At 36.0% G+C, this 18545-nt stretch overlaps 1 protein-coding gene and 1 non-coding gene across 2 annotated transcripts in view; both read right to left on the reverse strand.

The window, feature by feature from the left end:
• Positions 1-18545, reverse strand: part of FGGY (FGGY carbohydrate kinase domain containing) — a 941338-nt gene that overhangs the window by 612122 nt on the left and 310671 nt on the right. The gene's annotated exons all lie outside the window — the stretch shown is intronic.
• LOC126013023 (U6 spliceosomal RNA) lies at positions 2714-2821 on the reverse strand. The gene has a single exon (XR_007497360.1). It is a non-coding gene; the product is annotated as a U6 spliceosomal RNA (small nuclear RNA).

Below are 18545 nucleotides of genomic sequence, written 5' to 3' on the forward strand. Positions count from 1 at the left end.
TTCCCTTCAAAATGATTGATTCTACTTGTCTCATCTTTTCTAGTCTCTGGTGTCTCTGCCCTTTTATCCTGTTAGATCCAAGTAACATAACAATCTTGCTGGTATGAACTCTGGATTAATACACATCCCTTACAGTTTTTCCACACCCTCTCTTAGTAAAGAATAAATAAATCCTTTGTAAGTAAATCCCTTTTGACTTACCCTGTATTGTGTTCCATCTGTTTTCTATTTCAACTTGGACACACCTAAGATTTTTTTTTTATAAATTATAGCTCAATATACATCTGAAGATGGAAGTGTTTCTTACCAAGATAGAAGAGGGAAACTTGTATTATGAAACACTAAGAGGTCACCACTATTGTCTCAATGTCTTTTCAAAAACCTTTGGTCCTATTGTCACTGCATATCAATTTATCTCATTTCGGCACCCAGTTCTTGTATAGAGTGAGCATTAAAAACTTTCATTGTCACGGTGGTCCCTTCTCTAGCCTAACTACACTCCCTTGCTATTTGTGGTAACTTTCTTACCCTGGGCTGGTATTCCTGGCCTCTCAGCTCTGTTGTTTTTAGCTATTATTAGCATATTATCTTTTTTTTTTGTTTTTGGGCTACATCCGGTGATGCTCAGGGGTTGCTTCTGGCTAGACACTCAGAAATAGCTAATGGCTTAAGGAACCATATGGGATGCTGGAGGATCAAACCTCTGTCCGTCCTAGTCTAGCGTGTACAAGACCAACACCTTAGCACTCGCATCACCACTTAGCCCCATACTATCTTTTTATATCTCCAAAATGGGTATGATCATTCTGTCTATTCTCTCCCTCTGACTCATTTTTCTCAACATAATGTTCTCTATATCCATCCATGTAAAAGCAAATTTTATGAATTCATTTTTGCTAACAGTTGTGTAGCATTTCATGTGTAGAGTACCACAGCTTCTATTTTTTTTAACTTATTTAAGGAAAATAGTCACATAATTGACACAAATGACCATAATACATGTATTTCCTGATAAATAAGAGCAAAGTTATTTTTTAAAAGAATAGAAAGAAAAATTAAAAAGATAAATGAAGGAAAGAAAATGTAAAAAGGAAAGAAAAAGTAGTGACAAGCTAATTTGTGAAAATTATTGTAGCTATCATGAAGCCATTAATACAATGGCAGAAGAATTAGTAAGATCTGATTGTTAGCTGTCCCTTCTGTCAAATGGGTTTGTTTTATAGGTTAACAGCATCAAACAAATAAAATTGTTCAGTAATTCAAGCATTATTACTGATACTGGCTTTTGTGGAGCATGTTTTCAGCTGTAAGGCCTTCTGGAAGGAAGATACAGAGGGGAGGGTGCTTGCATTCACTCGAAAAATTCCTAGAGATATCAGCCCAAATACCAGCATACTTGAAGTTTGGTCAAATTGGTTTTCCCAAAGAGAATTGTAGAGGAGTGGTGAGGCAGGGCCATAGGCAAAGAAGTCAGACTGGGTAGCAGTATGACTAGCAGTATGACTAGTATGATATAGCAGGTGTGGATTTGGCAGGGTGGGGGCTTGTCCCACCCTCTCTTCCTGAGGTTGCCAGCTTTCAACTGCATGGTCATTGCATCCATTTTTTTTTATGGCTTGCTTTATATCTCTTTCAAGGAAAGAGTGAGTATTTTGAGCTGGCCCAGTGTGAACATGGTGGCTGCCCAGTTTCTTTATCTACTCATCTATTCTGGGACACTTAAGTTCTTTTTAGATTCTGGTTATTGTGAATATAGCTGCAATGAACATAGGAATACAGAGGGCTTTCCTGCCTTGAGTTTTTAGGCCCCTAAGGTATCTCCCTAGGCATGTGTTACCCTACCCCCATTTCCATATGCTAATATTACCTGGATGGTAGTTCCACTGAGGCTGGGGGGGGAGAGAGAGAGAGAGAGAGAGAGAGAGAGAGAGAGAGAGAGAGAGAGAGAGAGAGAGAGAGAGAGAGAGAGAGAGAGGGAGAATAGGCAGCTAAGATATGGAGGCAGCAGAAAAGAGGCTGCTTAGCTTAGAAGCCATGTGGCACATGGCTGTTAGGGTCTTGTAATAAAGCTGGATTTCTCCTGAAAATTCATCTGACTGCTTTGTGAATTTCTCTGTCATCACTCTGCAACTACAGACCCTCCAGGCAAAGAGCTATAGGCGCATGATTGAGCCTAGAAAGGCCTCACCTTGCGAGCACTAGGACTCCTTAATTTATATTTAAACAACAGGCATGGTATTACAGGATTAGATGAAAGCTTAATTTCTCATATTTTTGGAGAAATATCAATATTGATTTTCACAAAGATTGAGCCAGTCGACATTCCCACAACAGTAAATAAGAAACCCTTTTCTCCAGTAACAATATTTTAAACCATAGTGTCTAAAAAAAGAAAGGCAGAGAGATAAAGAGAGAGAAGAAGAAAAATGTCTGCCACAGAGAGAGGCAGTGGGGAGAGGAGGGGCAAAGACAGGAGGAAATAGGAAAACTGGAGACATTGGTGGTGGGAAATATGCATTGGTTTAGGGTGTTGTCCACTATGAGACTGAAATTCAACCATGAACAACTTTGTAACTATATCTTAAAAAATGTAATTATAAAAATAAAAAGTAAAACAGAACAAAACAAAACTGTTGTCACTGGAGATCTTATCCAGGGTCTTCACTTTGTGTGTGTGTGTGTGTGTGTGTGTGTGTGTGTGTGTGTTTTCTTTAAAAATATGGAACTCTTCACGAATTTGCATGTCATCCTTGCGCAGGGGCCATGCTAATCTTCTCTGTATGGTTCCAATTTTTAGTATATGTGCTGCCAAAGCGAGCATGGTCTTCACATTTTGTAAAAAAACCTACACTTAATTGTGGAGCCATTTTGATAACCTGTGTCAGTCTTTCTTTATTATTCTTATTTATATACTTTATTTATTTATTTATTTTTGGCCACACCTGGTGATGCTCAGGGGTTACTCCTGGCTATGCACTCCGAAATCGCTCCTGGCTTGGGGGACCATATGGTAAGATGCCTTACCGCTTGTGCCACCACTCTGGCCCCTCTTAGATCTGCTTTTTATAATTTGAAAATTATCTTAATAATAAGATGAACAATCATACACCCTTACTCTTAATATCCATAATCCAAGAAATTCACCATCTTATCTTGTTTTTGCCTTATACAAGATCATAAAAACCTACAGATACACCTCTCTGTAAGGGAAAATTATAATGATCAAAGCATGACTATAATTATAGTTTATATGGGATGCATACTGGGAACAGGGGTGGAGGGAGGACAACATTGGTGATAGGAATACCCCTGATTCAATGTCACTATGTACCTAAAATATTACTGTGAAAGATTTTTAATCCACTGTGGTAAAAATAAAAAAAAAATTCTCAAAAAAATGAGGAAAAAACTATAGCACTTTAATATTATCTAGGAAGAGTTGTAAAATTAGCATATAGTGAATCTCTGGACAAAATAAAAACATTTTTTTGTTTTTGTTTTTGGGCCACACCCGAATGTGCTCAGGGGTTACTCCTGGCTGTCTGCTCAGAAATAGCTCCTGGCAGGCACGGGGGACCATATGAGACACAGGGATTCGAACCAACCACCTTTGGTCCTGGATTGGCTGCTTGCAAGGCAAACGCCACTGTGCTATCTCTCCAGGCCCCAAAACATTTTATAAATTAAAATTTATAACTGAAAATTGGTTTCAACTGAATATGGTGCTTAATTGCTTTCTAGGGATAATTTGATAGTATAATTTGTTAGCTTTGTGTTACATTTTCCCATGAGTCAGAAAAATTAATTTAGAACTTTTTGGTTTTTATGGTTTTTGGGCCACACCCAGTGACGCTGAGGGGTTACTCCTGGCTATGCACTCAGAAATCGCTCCTGGCTTGGGGAACCATATGGGACATCAGGGATCGAACCCAGATCTGTCCTAGGTCAGCCTCATGAAAAGCAAATGCCCTACCACTATGCTATCACTCAGGCCCCCAATTTAAAGCTATTAAACTGAAGAGATAGACCCCAAACGAGAGCAGACAGGAGAGACAAACCCAAAAAGAACCTGATATAATGATCCTGGTAAAATCAGGGAGTCAGAGAAATTGCTCATTCAGATTCTAATTATTAAAAGAAACCAGAGTTGAAGGAAAGTAGAAAACAATTTCAAACATTTGGAGGAAGTACCAAAGTCCCAACAAATTTATAAAGTGGCAAGACAATAGTCGAAGACACAGAAACCAAGAAGTCTTCTCTACCTTTACTGGAAAACTTGAGTTTTTCTTTAAACCTTGGGAACTATGTATAGTTCATCTTTTGCTATGATAATGCTACTTTCTTCTCCAATATAGTTCTATTTCCCAAACTATACCCTATGTCATATTTCCAAAATAAAAATAAGACAGACTATGTTATTTATGTAAGTAAACTATTCAAGAATTCCTCAGTTCTTCTAGAAAAATGTTCAACATTTTAACAAGATCCTATATTACTTAACTTATATATCTTTTTTTAGCCTCACCTTTTGCCCCTCACTACTCTTCTTTACATAGTCTCTTTTAAAACTATAAAATATTTGTGATTGATGGGGCAGAAGTGATAGCACAGTGATAGAGCGTTTGCCTTGCATGCTGCAGATCCAGGTCCTGGACCTTGATTTGATACCCAGCATCCCATATGGGCCACAAGCCAGGAGTGATTTCTGAGAGCATAGCCAGGAGTAACCCCTGATCACCCAGTGTAATCACCCAGTGTGGCCAAAAACGCAAAAAAAAAAAAAAATTGTGATTGAATGAGAAAATTAAATAAATTTTTGTATATATTAACTCCAGTTTCTCCCATATTTATCTGACATATTCATACAAGAGTCTACATGTAAGTTATTTCCTAGGAAAGAACATTTTTGACACTCTCACATATTCAGATTGAAATAGGTTTGTCATCTTTGATTTCTCATAAACCCTGGTCATATCTCTACTGTATTACTTTTCATTGTTATTGACATTTATTTGTCTCTTCTCTCTTTTTTTCTTTTGGCCTATCAGTTTCTTAAGAACATGGTTATATCTGATTCAACTTGGCAGTCTAAATACCTAACAAGAAATAACCTAACAAGAAAATAACAAGAGAGTACTTAAAATATTCTGATGAAATAGAAGAATGACAGGATCAGTTTTAGAGAACATGAGTTTCAGACATTCTATAACACATTGTATGAGTATTATTTCCTTAATAATGGAAATAAATTATTGGTCTTCTCTCTGGAATTACATTTTGGATCTTGTTGCACTTTGGAGATTCCTTCATAGTGCAAGACACTCATGAGATTGGGATGACAGAGACTGGAAATGTTTAAGACCTAGGTTATGGATCAAAATTATAGATGAAACTTTCAGATTAAAGAGAACTACACAGGGCCCGGAGAGATAGCACAGCGGCGTTTGCCTTGCAAGCAGCCGATCCAGGACCAAAGGTGGTTGGTTCGAATCCCGGTGTCCCATATGGTCCCCCGTGCCTGCCAGGAGCTATTTCTGAGCAGACAGCCAGGAGTAACCCCTGAGCATCCCCGGGTGTGGAAAAAAAAAAAAAAAAAAAAGAACTACACAAAACCTGATCAGAGTAAGTAGTAGATTGAATAATACATCACAGGGTTGGGAAACTACATTATAAATGGGAAAATAAGGTTCTTGAAAATAATCTGGGATAATTTGTAGAGTTTACATAAATGCTTTATCTTAGTAAGGGGTTAAATTCTAAGTAATGGCAACTCTAGATTTGTCCCCTAAAGGACTTAAGAGGTCTAGATAGAATCAAGACCATCAAGTAACTTATTTTCCTGCTAGAACATATTTTCACTCTTTAAAAGAAAAAACAAAGATAATCTAAAACAAGAAATCTAAAAACACACAAAACACTGAGAAGTAGGAAAATACAATCTATAATTGGAGGAAAACCAGACAGTTAAGACAGGTTGAATAATGATAGGGATGATGGTTAACAGATAAGAACTAAAAATAGCTATTAGTGAATATTACTATTAAAGTTTCAGATATTGAGGTATTGAGATACAAAAAGTAAACATGTAGTGACAAAGAAGAATTGAGAGGTATAAAAATATAAAATAAAACTTCTAGAGATTTAATGTATAAGATATGCTATCTCCTTTGCAAAGATTAAGAATATATTATATATATACATAGAAGGGAATATTTGCAGCATAAACACATAGTTATAGACCCAAATGAGTCATCCAGAAGAAAGGAATTGGTGAAAAAAATTTATAGCTTCTTGGTCATATGTGGGACAATTTATAGTCACCCAAGGTAAGTTGTCAGATAGAGAGACTATGGAAATGGGAAACAGAAAAATATTTGAAGATACAATGGCTAAAAAAAAGTGAAGATAAAATATCAGTAAACCTCAATAACGATGAAAATTTCTACCAATATACACTCTAAGCAAATGTTTGGAAGTAAGAAATAAAGAGAAAAATCTTAAAAATAAACAAAAATTTGTTATATATGAGAAAGTGATTATAAAAAATGTGAAAATTTCTCCTTTGAAACTGCAAGAAGGCAGTGGAATACCATATTGAAAGTGGTTTATGAAAGTAAAAGAAAAAAACATAACTGACATAGATTTTTATTTACAATGAAGACATCCTTCAAAAATAAAAATAAAATAGTTTTTGACAAATATTTTCTTCCTTCCTTCCTTCCTTCCTTCCTTCCTTCCTTCCTTCCTTCCTTCCTTCCTTCCTTCCTTCCTTCCTTCCTTCCTTCCTTCCTTCCTTCCTTCCTTCCTTCCTTCCTTCCTTCCTTCCTTCCTTCCTTCCTTCCTTCCTTCCTTCCTTCCTTCCTTCTCATTGAGATAATATTGAAAGGTGCCCTTAGACAGAGGAAAATTTCAACAATGGAAACTTGAATGTGGGAAAGAAAGGAAAGTTGTAACATGTGTTTAATGTATGCAATTATAGAATAGAAAACATTCTTTTTGCTCTTTGACCACACCCTGTGACACTCAGGGGTTACTCCAGGCTATGCGCTCAGAATTCGCTCCAGGCTTGGGGCACCTTATCACTGTGGGCTCCTAGAATAGAAATTTTTAACTTTAAGATTTTTTTTGACTATTCAAAGTAAAAATAACAGTATATTTTGGGACTTATAATATAGTGAATTAAACTTTATAGGAAGGACATGAGGAAGAAAATAGAAATATGTTGTATCAGTTTATATATGTGAAGTGTTCTAATATAATTTGAAGGTAGATTACAATGTCAGCAAAAGATACGATTAACCCGAGTAAGTATTGGCAAAATTTTCTGCAAAGGATAAAACAGAAACTATTTTAGCATTTGTGGGTGAGATGGTTACTTTAATCAGCATTGAACTCTACCATTGTTGCATAAAGTTCATTAGAAAACTAGTCATAGATAATACAAATATAAATAAAACTATTCTGATAAAACTTTACTTAAAATTACTTGTAAAAGAAATACTAAATCAGATTTAACTACAAGCTATACTTTAGCAAACACTGCCTAGGACACTGTTTAAAAATAAAATAATAACATAAATGGCAGATTTATAATGAAGCAATAAATAGTACTCTATTCAAAGGAAAATAGAAAAAGACAAAGAACAACAAATGATGTGAGAAAAATATTGGTAACAAGATGGTAGAATAAAGTACAATAATATTGCTGATCACATTTAATTAAATTTAATTCCATTTATATAAATTAAAATACAGATACTATAAGACTTAATAAAAATAAGACTAAGTAATGTTATATTAGAAGTATTTTAATGAGTCTCAGCTCCCCAGTGGAGGTCAGCAGGGTTGTTGGTAGCAGTGGGTATGCTGAAGGTTTATAGAAGGGCTGCCAGGCAGAGTATCATCCAGCATTCCCCTTAGGCAGAGTCAGTCAGAAACAGGTCCGGCAGGAATGGTGGGCTAGCAGGAGGGGTGACAGGCTGTTTTAAAGTGAATGAGGACAGGACTGCGGGAAGCTGCAGGAAGTCTGTAAGAAAACAGCTTGGCAGGAGGTAAAATGGTTATTTTTGAATGCCACGGGAATGCTTCCTGACTTCTGTAAGACTTCAGCATTCAAAAAAAAAATTTTATAATTAACAATCGCCAATTGTTTAAAAACTTTAAAACTGAACTTAAATGATTTTTCTTAAACTTGTTAGTTATTATTATTTTTTTTTATGTAAGATTTCCCCTTTACTTAGTGTGCCTTTGCAGGGGGAAGTGGTGCTACATTATAATGTCTGTATATTTGTGGGTGGATTGATGGGATAACCGAAACAGGTCACATACCCAAAAACGAGGGGGAAAAAAAAAAAAGGGAATTAAAAAAGTATGTGCTCACCAATATATATGTAGGACAATCATTTAAAAAAGATAAAGAAATAAATTAAAAACAAAACAAAACAAAAACAAAAAACAAAACAAAAACAATAAATAAAAATAAAATAAGTTAGCGAAATTTTTAAGGAACCAAAGTGGTGCAGAGGACTACCTTACATTTGGGGGAGAGCAGGTAAGAGGTGGTGTATTACAGGTTTTATGCCTATGTTGGAAGTACAGTTTTTCCCATTGTCTTTTGGTTTTTTCTTGTGGTGTGTGGGTTCCCAGGCATCTTCCTAACACATCCCCTGACCTTCTTCAGATTATTAAAATTTGCGACAGGGAGGTCTTGGAAGAGTTCTTGCATTGGGGATACTTTTGGACCTAGGCCCAGTTTCAAGGAACAGTCCGCGTTAGGGAGAGTTAGTAGGGAGGGCCTCGCAGCATGAGTCCACAGGGGAGTTGGCTGTCTTTTCTTTCAGGAGACGAGGTGTGGGTTTATCTGGGTGTCCCCTCGCCTGGGTACAGGGTACTGGTTCGTTGAGTAGGAGGTCGATCTTGATGCCTAATAGAATAAGGACTGAGGGTGAAAAATTTTAATATGGTGGAAGATCTGGATGGGATTGAGGGGTAAAGGGATAGTTGGATTTCCGGAGGGAGAAAGGGGTAGGTATATGGGAAGGGTATGAAGGAAGAGAAAAGAGAAAATACCTTAGAGAGAAAAGGGGAAGAGAAAGGGAAAAAAGTAATAAGCAGAATAGAGAAAAAAAAAAAAAAGAAAAGAAAAGTAGTAAGAAGAGAGGAGAGAATAGCAAGGGAATGCTGGTTTGATTAAAAGTGTTCGAAGAATGGAGCCTGTGGTTTAAGTCTGTACGTCTCAGGTACTGCTTCGATGATCTGAATGATCACGTGCTTCAATTCCTAAATGGAGGTATTACCTAGAGTTAAAGTGTATGTTAAAGAGTTTTCTCGCGACCATCTCGTAGTGCATGCAAGGTATGGTATCCCGTGTGGTATCCCGAATTACCACCTTAGTTTGTCCGCCCTTTGTATCCAAGGGCGCCTGTGGACAGAAAAGCTGAGAGGTTATTTAAAATATAGTAAGATAAAGGCATTACAAGGTAGTGTTATGGTATGTTGCCATTGCAGTCCATGATTTCCCTTGGTGTTCTATACTTGTGTTCCTGTATACGAACTCCAAGGGATTATTGTGGGCCTTTGTTGTAGAAGTCTGATTACCTACCTGTTCTCTCTATGCTGCCGTTTCTGTTGTTATTGTTTTCTTTATGGTATATTGTGTAATCAAAATTTTGCATTATTCCTTTTTCATGTATTTTGGACACTGCTCCCACATATATGTTGACTATTACAGTGTTCGGAGTTTCTACCATGTTAAACCCTGTTATTTGATTGTTAAGTATTAGTTGTGTATAAAATATGTGTTCTAGGTGTTTCAGAATAGTGCTACCATTCTGTATTTTTCTTTTGTCTTCTGACTTACTTCGTTTAACATAACATGATCTAGGTCCATCCACGTTGCTGCAAAGTCTGTGATTGTATCATTTCTAACTGCCATGTAATATTCCATTGTATTTATATACCACATCTTAATGATCCATTCATCTGTTGTTGGACATCGAGGTTGGTTCCAAGATTTGGCTATTATACTGATTGCTGCAATAAATAGTGGGGTGCATACATATTTTGGAATGAATGTCCTTCCATCTTGGGGGTATATGCCTAGGAGAGCAATTGCTGGGTCAAATGGCAGCTCAATTCTGAGTTCTTTGAGCACTCTCCAGACTTTTCTCCATAGATGTTGAGACTCCTTTTTGATGTTGAGATGATGAGACTCATCAAGGCATACCTTTGACACAGGTCATGGGCATGGGACCTTGCTTACTCGGACCATATATGCGCCCCCCCTGTCCAACTATCAAACATTTGCAATCAAACCATTGTGGTTAATAACACTTCCATCTTCATTGAAGCCCCCAGCTCCACTGGACATTCTCCCCATATTGTTACTAAAATGTTTCTTGCTTATCATGACTATTAGCTTTGTTAATGCCTAGATTAACCATCAATCCTGTTGGTCCAGTTTCCACCTCGAACCTCATCCTGCAGATGGTCAATGCCTCCACCATCACTGACCCTGCCTATCTGCTATTCATCTCAACCGCCCTTCTGCTTTGGCGACCCCCTGCCTGTCTCTGACCCCCTCGCTCTGCATCCAGCCCCAAGCCTCACTTCGGCATCACCTTGGAACAGGTGGTGGAACTTGAACTTTGCCTTTTGGTACCCAATATGATTCCCCCTAAAATTGTAATCAAACTCTTGTCGTTGATTTCTCCTGTCAGTTCATGATTGCCCCCAATTTAACGTTTTTTGCCTGTTTCACTAGTTTATCTCCCCCATTGTTTTACATTTGTTTCTTTAGTCCTAGTACCACTGTGTTTTGGTTGTTTTAATGTCTAAATTGACTGTTAGATCAAAAATTGCCTTATTACCTCTTAAATATAATCTTGTGTCTCTCCCCCGCTGCAGTACAAAAATCAAACACTGCCATCACCCTAGCCTTATTAAAAGGCCTAGGTGTTATTGGTGTAAGCACAAATATTTATTCATTGGTTCATACTCTAGAATCTGCTAATGCCTTATAACTGTTGCTAAAAATGTTTACAAACTTAAAGAAGTTTACACTACTGTTGATTTTCTAGCAAAGAGTGCAGAATAACCGCCGTGGTTCAAAATTAACATTTTTTTGAGGGAGGGGGGAATTTGTGTCATCCTTAGAGTAAAATGTTGCTTTTTAAAATAAATTCGGCTTAGCTAGAGATAGCATTCAACACATAGAGGATAATTTAGTAAATAGACAAAAAGATATAGAGCAGAGTGAGAGCTGGTACAAAAATTGGTTTTCTACCACTCCATGGATAACAACAGTGCTCCCAGCCTTTTTGGGGCCCTTCATTGGCATTATGTTGCTAGTTTCCTTTGGTCCTTGGGCTTTTCGCAAACTCACCACCTTCGTAAAGAATCAAGTGGATGAAGCAACCAGAAAGGACTCAAAGGCTCTGTACCAACAACTATGCACCTCAGAAGACCAGCTGACACCTGACATCTCCTCTCCTGCCAACTCTCTGCCACTTAAGTTTGAAGTTATCGAGGAGCTGGCTCATAGACCTCAATCTGTGCGCTCGCGCCTTGCCAAGCTTGGGAAACGACTGACTCAAGGGTAGCAGATGCGGTGACTGGAAGCCCCACACCTCTTCACCCAGTGTGGCCAGTCCACCGAGGCACGTCTGTCCCTTCCATATTGTATACTAAACAGGGGGAGATGTGGGAGACCGAGCACCCCACATATCAAAGGAACTCTGAATGAATTTTCCACCGCCTGCCTGATTCAAGCCACAAAAGTTTGCATAGCCCCGAACCAACAGAAAACTCTGCAAATAAATTTAGCTCAGCACAAAGAATCTGGCTTAACCAGATTCCTTAACCTTTCCATGGAACCTGTTTTTGTAACTGCTCTCAAGCATGTAGTTATAGATATGTTTTTGTAAAGTTTAAATTATGATCCTTATTGCTTGCACAAAAGATAGATCTAAATGGAAAATAGGCTAAACAAATAATTGTATTTGCGTAAATATCAATTAGCTATTTGTTTAAGAATTTGCTTCCCCTCCCCCCATCCTGCCAGGTTCCTCTTTATCCTTCCCGCCATCAAAATGTGTTTATGCTCCCATTGGTTAAAATTGTTGTACTTGTACAAAAAAAAAAAAAGTGAGACATAAATATTTTTACTAGAAAAAAAAATTAAAAAAACAAACAAACAAAAAAAAAACTTATGACTACATGTCAGTTTTATCTTACTGCATAATGTGGCCAGTATTTTTCCCTACAGTTAAACCTGATAAACAAATAAAGCATAGTTAAAAGTTTACTTCTCTTAAACTATTACTTGATTTATATACCTTGACGTTTTGTGTCTTCATCTCTTTGAATTTGAATAAATATGTAATTTCTCTAAAAAAAAAAGAAGTATTTTAAAGTATAAAGGTACAGAATAAATGAATGAAAAATATGCCACCAAAACACAAATTATAAAAAGGTTATAATATCAAAGTAGACTTCAACAAAAAAAAGTATTACTAATAATTAAGAAGGACCTTTTATTTTGAAAATGGTGTCAGTTTATTTAACTTTATTTACAATAACCTTAAATCCCAAACACAGATCTTCAAAGTGTGTGAAACAAACTATAAAACCAAAGGGTAAAAAGAAAAATCTATATTTGTAGATTCTAATACTTTCATCTTACTGATTGATAGAATTATAAAGAAGTATTGAACATTTGAATGAAGAATTCATTTTTGAACTTGATATTACTACTATTCATTAAATTTTCTTCCCAACAACATAAGAACTCACCTTTTTTTTATCAAGTGCTCATGAAAAAATTAACAAGATCTGTCATATGCAAGGCAATAAAACAAATCACAATAAATTTAAAATTATTAAAATCATGTATAATTTTCTCTTTGACCACAATAAAAATACATTAGAAATCAAATTTCCAGACATATATCTGGAAAATTACCAAAAATTTAGAAATAAAAGAATATAGTTCCCAATAACTCATAGTTTGTGAAGTAAATCACAAAGTATATTAGAAAATATATTGAATCGAGTTAAAATGAAAACAAGCTTGAAAATGTATGGGCTATAGCTAAGGTGGTTGTCAAAGGAAAATGGAGGTGTTTTTAGTGCTTCTAGTAACAAATGAGTAATGTTCAATATTAGTGAGCCATCTAAAATGTTAGGATAAAATTATTTAAACCTGGCTATGTAGAAGGAAATGATGGAAATGAGGAAATAAATTGATGACACAGAAAAAAAAATTGTATTAGAGAAAAATCAATGATTCTAAGAATTGACTTTGTTAGCGATAATAAGCCGGTTGACTCCTCAGGAGAGAATAACACTCTAAACAAGTAACAACAGAAACTAATGAAGAGGCATACTTTCATATATTTCTGATATATATTAAAAGAATAAACAGGAAATATTATAAACAACCTATAACAAAAGTTCAAAACTCAAATGAAACACATAAATTACTTGAAATGCTCTACCAAAAGTGAACCCAAAATAACTAGGAAAACTCTATTGCTCAATTGTTATTTCAGAATTTTTAATTATTAAAAAAATAATTCTGGTGATTGGAGAGGTAATTCTGTGGGCAGAGATCTGGATTCAATGCCCAACATTGCATGGTCCCCTGAGCACTGCTAAAATCAACTCCAAATTATGAACATGTTTGTAACCATAGTGTTTAAGTAAAGAAATTATTAAAAAAAAAAAAAAAAAACTAAAAAAAGCAACTCTCAAACTCAGAGCCGAAATGATCCTCTGTGCACCAAGCCAGGTGTGTTTCCATTAATAAAACAAGAAAACAATTTACAATTTATAATTTTATTTATAATTTTACAATTTACAAAATTACAATTTACTAAAGACTTCCAAAGTAAATTATATCAACCTTTAAGATAAAATAGTATCAATTCAGGGCCAGAGTGGTGGCCCTAGTGATAAGGCATCTGCCTTGAAGGGCTAGCCTAGGACAGACCATGGTTCTATCCCCAGGACAGGAGGATATGGTCCCCCACGTCAGGAGCGATTTCTGAGGCATAGTCAGGAGTAACCCCTGAGCGTCAAAAGGGTGTGGCCCAAAAAGCAAAACAAAACAAAACAAAAAATAAAATAGTACCAATCCTTACTTAAACTATTTCAAACGAGTAGAGGAAGAAATATCTTACAACTCATTTTATAAAGTTAGTATTATTTTGCTACTGAAACCAAATATTCTAAGTAAAACAATAAAATTATGATCCAATATCATTCTTGAATGTAGATATAAAATTCATTTTAAAAGTAGCAAATAGCATCCAGCATTAAAATAATTTTAAAATGATCGTGTTTTTCTAAGTGTAGTTTATTCCAGGAATGCAAAGTTTGTTTAACATTTTTGAATCAATTAATGTTATTTACTATATTAACAGGGGAAAAAAAAACTTTAATAGATGTTGAAAAGCATCTGGGAAATCACATCGATTTATTTAAAACACAACACCTCCCAACCTGAGTGTTTCCTCAGCCACCAGATTAAGTTTTGAAAGACTTATAGTTAACATATGTAAAAATGAATTACTTAATGCTTTCACTCTAAGCTCAGGAAAACAACCATTGACTTACTAATCTAAATCAAACCCCAAAATTACTTTAAATAAATCATTGATCTAAAATGTAAATGTTTAAAAAATTGCCAGGACATAGAACAAAATCTTTGCAACTATTGTGCTAGAAAAAATTTCTTCAATAAGACTCAGAGAACAAAAATTACTTGATAAAGTAGAGATCATAAAAGTTCAAATTAAATCAGAAGCATAATTAAAACATGATTTCAAGGATGCCATATAAAAGGACAAGGATGAACTAAATGAACTGTCAAAAATATAGCATATAAACTTAGTAAAAACTATGATGATTACCAGAGATAAAGAGAAAAGATATGACTATAATTCCCTTACATTTCTGGACCCTGCACCCCTTAACTCTTGCTCTTTTGTTATGCAACTTTCTCAACTTTAGTTCTCACTGTCCCTTCCTTTCTCCCCAGGAAGGTTTCAGTTCTTTTTAACAAGTTTGACTAGGTAATCCAAGTGCCCTTTTCCTTTGTCCAAAATACGTGACAAGACCAATACGATTCTGTATAGCAGTTCACTGAAGGTTTGGTAGAGGGGAAGTGGGTAGTCACATAAAAAGTGAAGATATACATAAAGTTAAACTGCAGACAGCATGTTCAGAGGGGTTCAAGACAACCCTTGAAGTTCTTTACCCTTAGTTTCAGCTCTTTCCAGTAGGGACAGCCAGCCCAATTTCCTTACCCTCCTATTTCCAACTTTAAGGCTCGGACAAAGACTAACAATGGGAACATTTCAAGTGCAATTATGTTTTTTGGGGCTTTTTTTTTATTCTTTTTTTTAAATTTTTATTTTGATCATATTGGCTTACATATCTTTAACAGTAGTATTTTAGGTACATATTAACATTGAATCAGGGGAATATCCATCACCAAATTTAACCTCCCTCATCCCCGTTCCCTTCCTGCGACCCATATCCCCCACCATCACTCCCCAGGCTGCTAGAGTAGGTAGATGGTCCCCTCTTTGTCTAACTTACTTTCTCTCAGTCTATTCTGAGAACACCAGTTCTGCAACTTAGATGAGGTGCCCCACAAAGCTACTATTGTGTTATACAGTTTCCTATGTGGTTTTGGATTATATTGATAGCTCATGGTTTTGGAAATGTCTGAAAAATTCTTACTATGAAGTCTGTCTATATTTCTTTATTTTCATTTTTTAAAAATCATAATTTCCTTAGTTGAGAACCTTAGTTAATTACAAAAATGTTCATAGTTGGGTTTCAATCATTCAATCACCCTTCACCAGTGTAATTTTTTCCTGCCACCATTTTTCCCATTTCCCTCCTCCTCCACCTTCTACCTGTCTTCAGGACAGGCATTCTATTTCTCTTTCTCACTGTAAAGGTAGTTGTTAATGCAGTTTCTCTAACTGTGCTCACCATTCTTTGAGTAAGCTTTAAATCATGAGCTGGTGCTTCCAGCCTGCCTCTCTATTGTCTCAGGGTATAATTACTATACTGTCTTTTCTTTTTATTAAATCCCACAGATGAGTGAGACTGTTCTGTCTTTCTCTCTCTCCCTCTCTGACTCATTTCACTCAATATGATGTCTCCATGTCTAGGCCAATTTCATAACTTTATTTTCATTAACAGCTGCATAGTATTTCATTGATTAAATGTATAACCATTCTCTTAAACCACAAATTAAACCAATAAATGTATTACTCTTCTTTTGGGGAGAGGCTGGATTTGTATACTCAGAGCTTATTTCTGGCTTTACACTTATTAATTACACTTCGTGGGGCTCAGGGACCACATGGGGTGGGTGGCAGGATCAAACTTGGGTTGACTATATTGCAAGGCAAGTGCTTTACCCTTGTACTATCTCTCCAGTTCCCAAAGAGCAACCACATATTATATGGGTTGCCCATGCTACTAGAAACTTTTATGGAAAACTCTCAAAACACTAATTATCCATTTTTGATCTTTATATTGGCAAAATTTAATTAAGTTATTAAAAAAGTTGGCCATGTTCTTTGATTAGAGCCAGAACCATATGTATGGGAAAGGTAGCATATGACAGAACTTTTCCTGGAGGTTCACAGATGTTCTTACAAATTCTAGAACTGTGCCAAAAACTCAATTTTCTTTTGAGAAAAGGAGGAAACTTATCAGCAAGCAAAGATCAACACCAAACATGTGGCTTGCTGTATATAAAGTTTTCTAAGCCCTCTGTTTGCCATTAGAATAACTGATTACAGCTTGACCCTTTTCCTCCCCACCCCTGATCTTACTGAATTGGTGCAATTTCTTCTGGGGTTAAGAATGCATAGGCTGGGTATAGAGGGATTATGTTTGGTCCTTATTTAGTTACATATCTTTCTGGGTCATATTGTTCCTTGCTTATGAAAATTATAGGTTTTCTCATAGTCTAGAAAATTATTATGTGTAGTAAATTCCTTTAATCTTAAATATACTATAGAAAATAGTAACTAATATTTATGACTTATAAATTCTTGTCTTTAGTCCTACTCATTGTTAGTGTTGAGTCACAGAAAACCCCATAGATGCTAGTTTATATTGATCAGGAGGTTATTCCCTTAGAAATCCTACCCATTCTAGGAACTGTTGGCTTTATTTTCCTGGAAACCCTAATCTTCCATATTTATCACAGCCTATACTCTTCAGTAAACCAATTTTCAGTAAACAAATATTTACCATAATCCTTCACAAGAAGATATAAAGGTGAAGTTCTCACAATTTCAGAGCAAGGATCAGAGGTCCAAGTTCAAAGAACTCAAGTCTGACTCCAGTACTACACTCACTTAGCAAATATTGGCTGAATGTCTAGTAAATGACAGGCACTAAGGATAACTATGGGTAAAAGAGCAAAAGGACCTAAACTGATGGGGAACATAAATTTTTTTCTCACACCTATACCCTGCACTTGCAGTCACTTACCTAAACAATCTCTCTTATAGATATTGTATCTTGATTCTTTCATCTAAAGATACTCTTTTGCAACAAGGCTATGCTGTTTCTCAGTTCCCTTTGAAAAAATGAGAGAAGCCTTCTATTTTTCAAATCTCTATGCATGTTCCTCCTGCTAACTGCATTAGGAAAGTATCCTTGCTTAGGCATAATGATGAGAGTCTAATTGTTCATTCAAATTTATAACACATAAGTCCACTAACTGTTCAAAGGACATAAAAATTTACACTATCAATTTCAACAGCTTCTGAGAATGCATTGTGCCAAATATTTGCCTGTATCTAAAAAACTTTCCCATTTGGAAGCCTGTTTTCATGATAAGAACATGTCTCATGTCTCAAGTTCTTATGGTTGGGAGCAATTAAAACCATGCTGGCTAGTTTTTTTAATATCTTTATTGTAACACCGTGATTATAAATATGATTGTAGTTGGGTTTCAGTCATGAAAAGAACACTCCCCTTCACCAGTGCAACATCCCCATCACCAAAGTCCCAAATCTCCCTTCTCCCCACCCCACCCCTGCCTGTACTCTAGACAAGCTTTCTACTACCCTCCTTCATTCACATTGTTATGATAGTTCTCAATGTAATTATTTCTCTAACTGCACTCATCACTCTTTGCGGTGAGCTTCATGTCATGAGCTGGACCTCCCGGCCCTCCTCTCTTTTGTCTCTGAGAATTATTGCAAAAATGTTTTTTATTTTTCTTAAAACCCATAGATAAGTGAAACTATTATGTGTCTATCTCTCTCCCTCTGACTTATTTCACTCAGCATAATAGATTCCATGTACATCCATGTATAGGAAAATTTCATGACTTCATCTCTCCTGATGGCTGCATAATATTCCATTGTATATATGTTCCACAGGTTCTTTAGCCATTTAACTGTTGAAGGGCATCTTGGTTGTTTCCAGAGTCTGACTATTGTAAATAGTGCTGCAATGAATATAGGTATGAGGAAGGAATTTTTGTATTGTATTATTGTGTT

Source organism: Suncus etruscus, chromosome 6, assembly GCF_024139225.1.
Source record: "Suncus etruscus isolate mSunEtr1 chromosome 6, mSunEtr1.pri.cur, whole genome shotgun sequence".
In the NCBI taxonomy this organism is placed as follows: Eukaryota; Metazoa; Chordata; class Mammalia; order Eulipotyphla; family Soricidae; genus Suncus; species Suncus etruscus.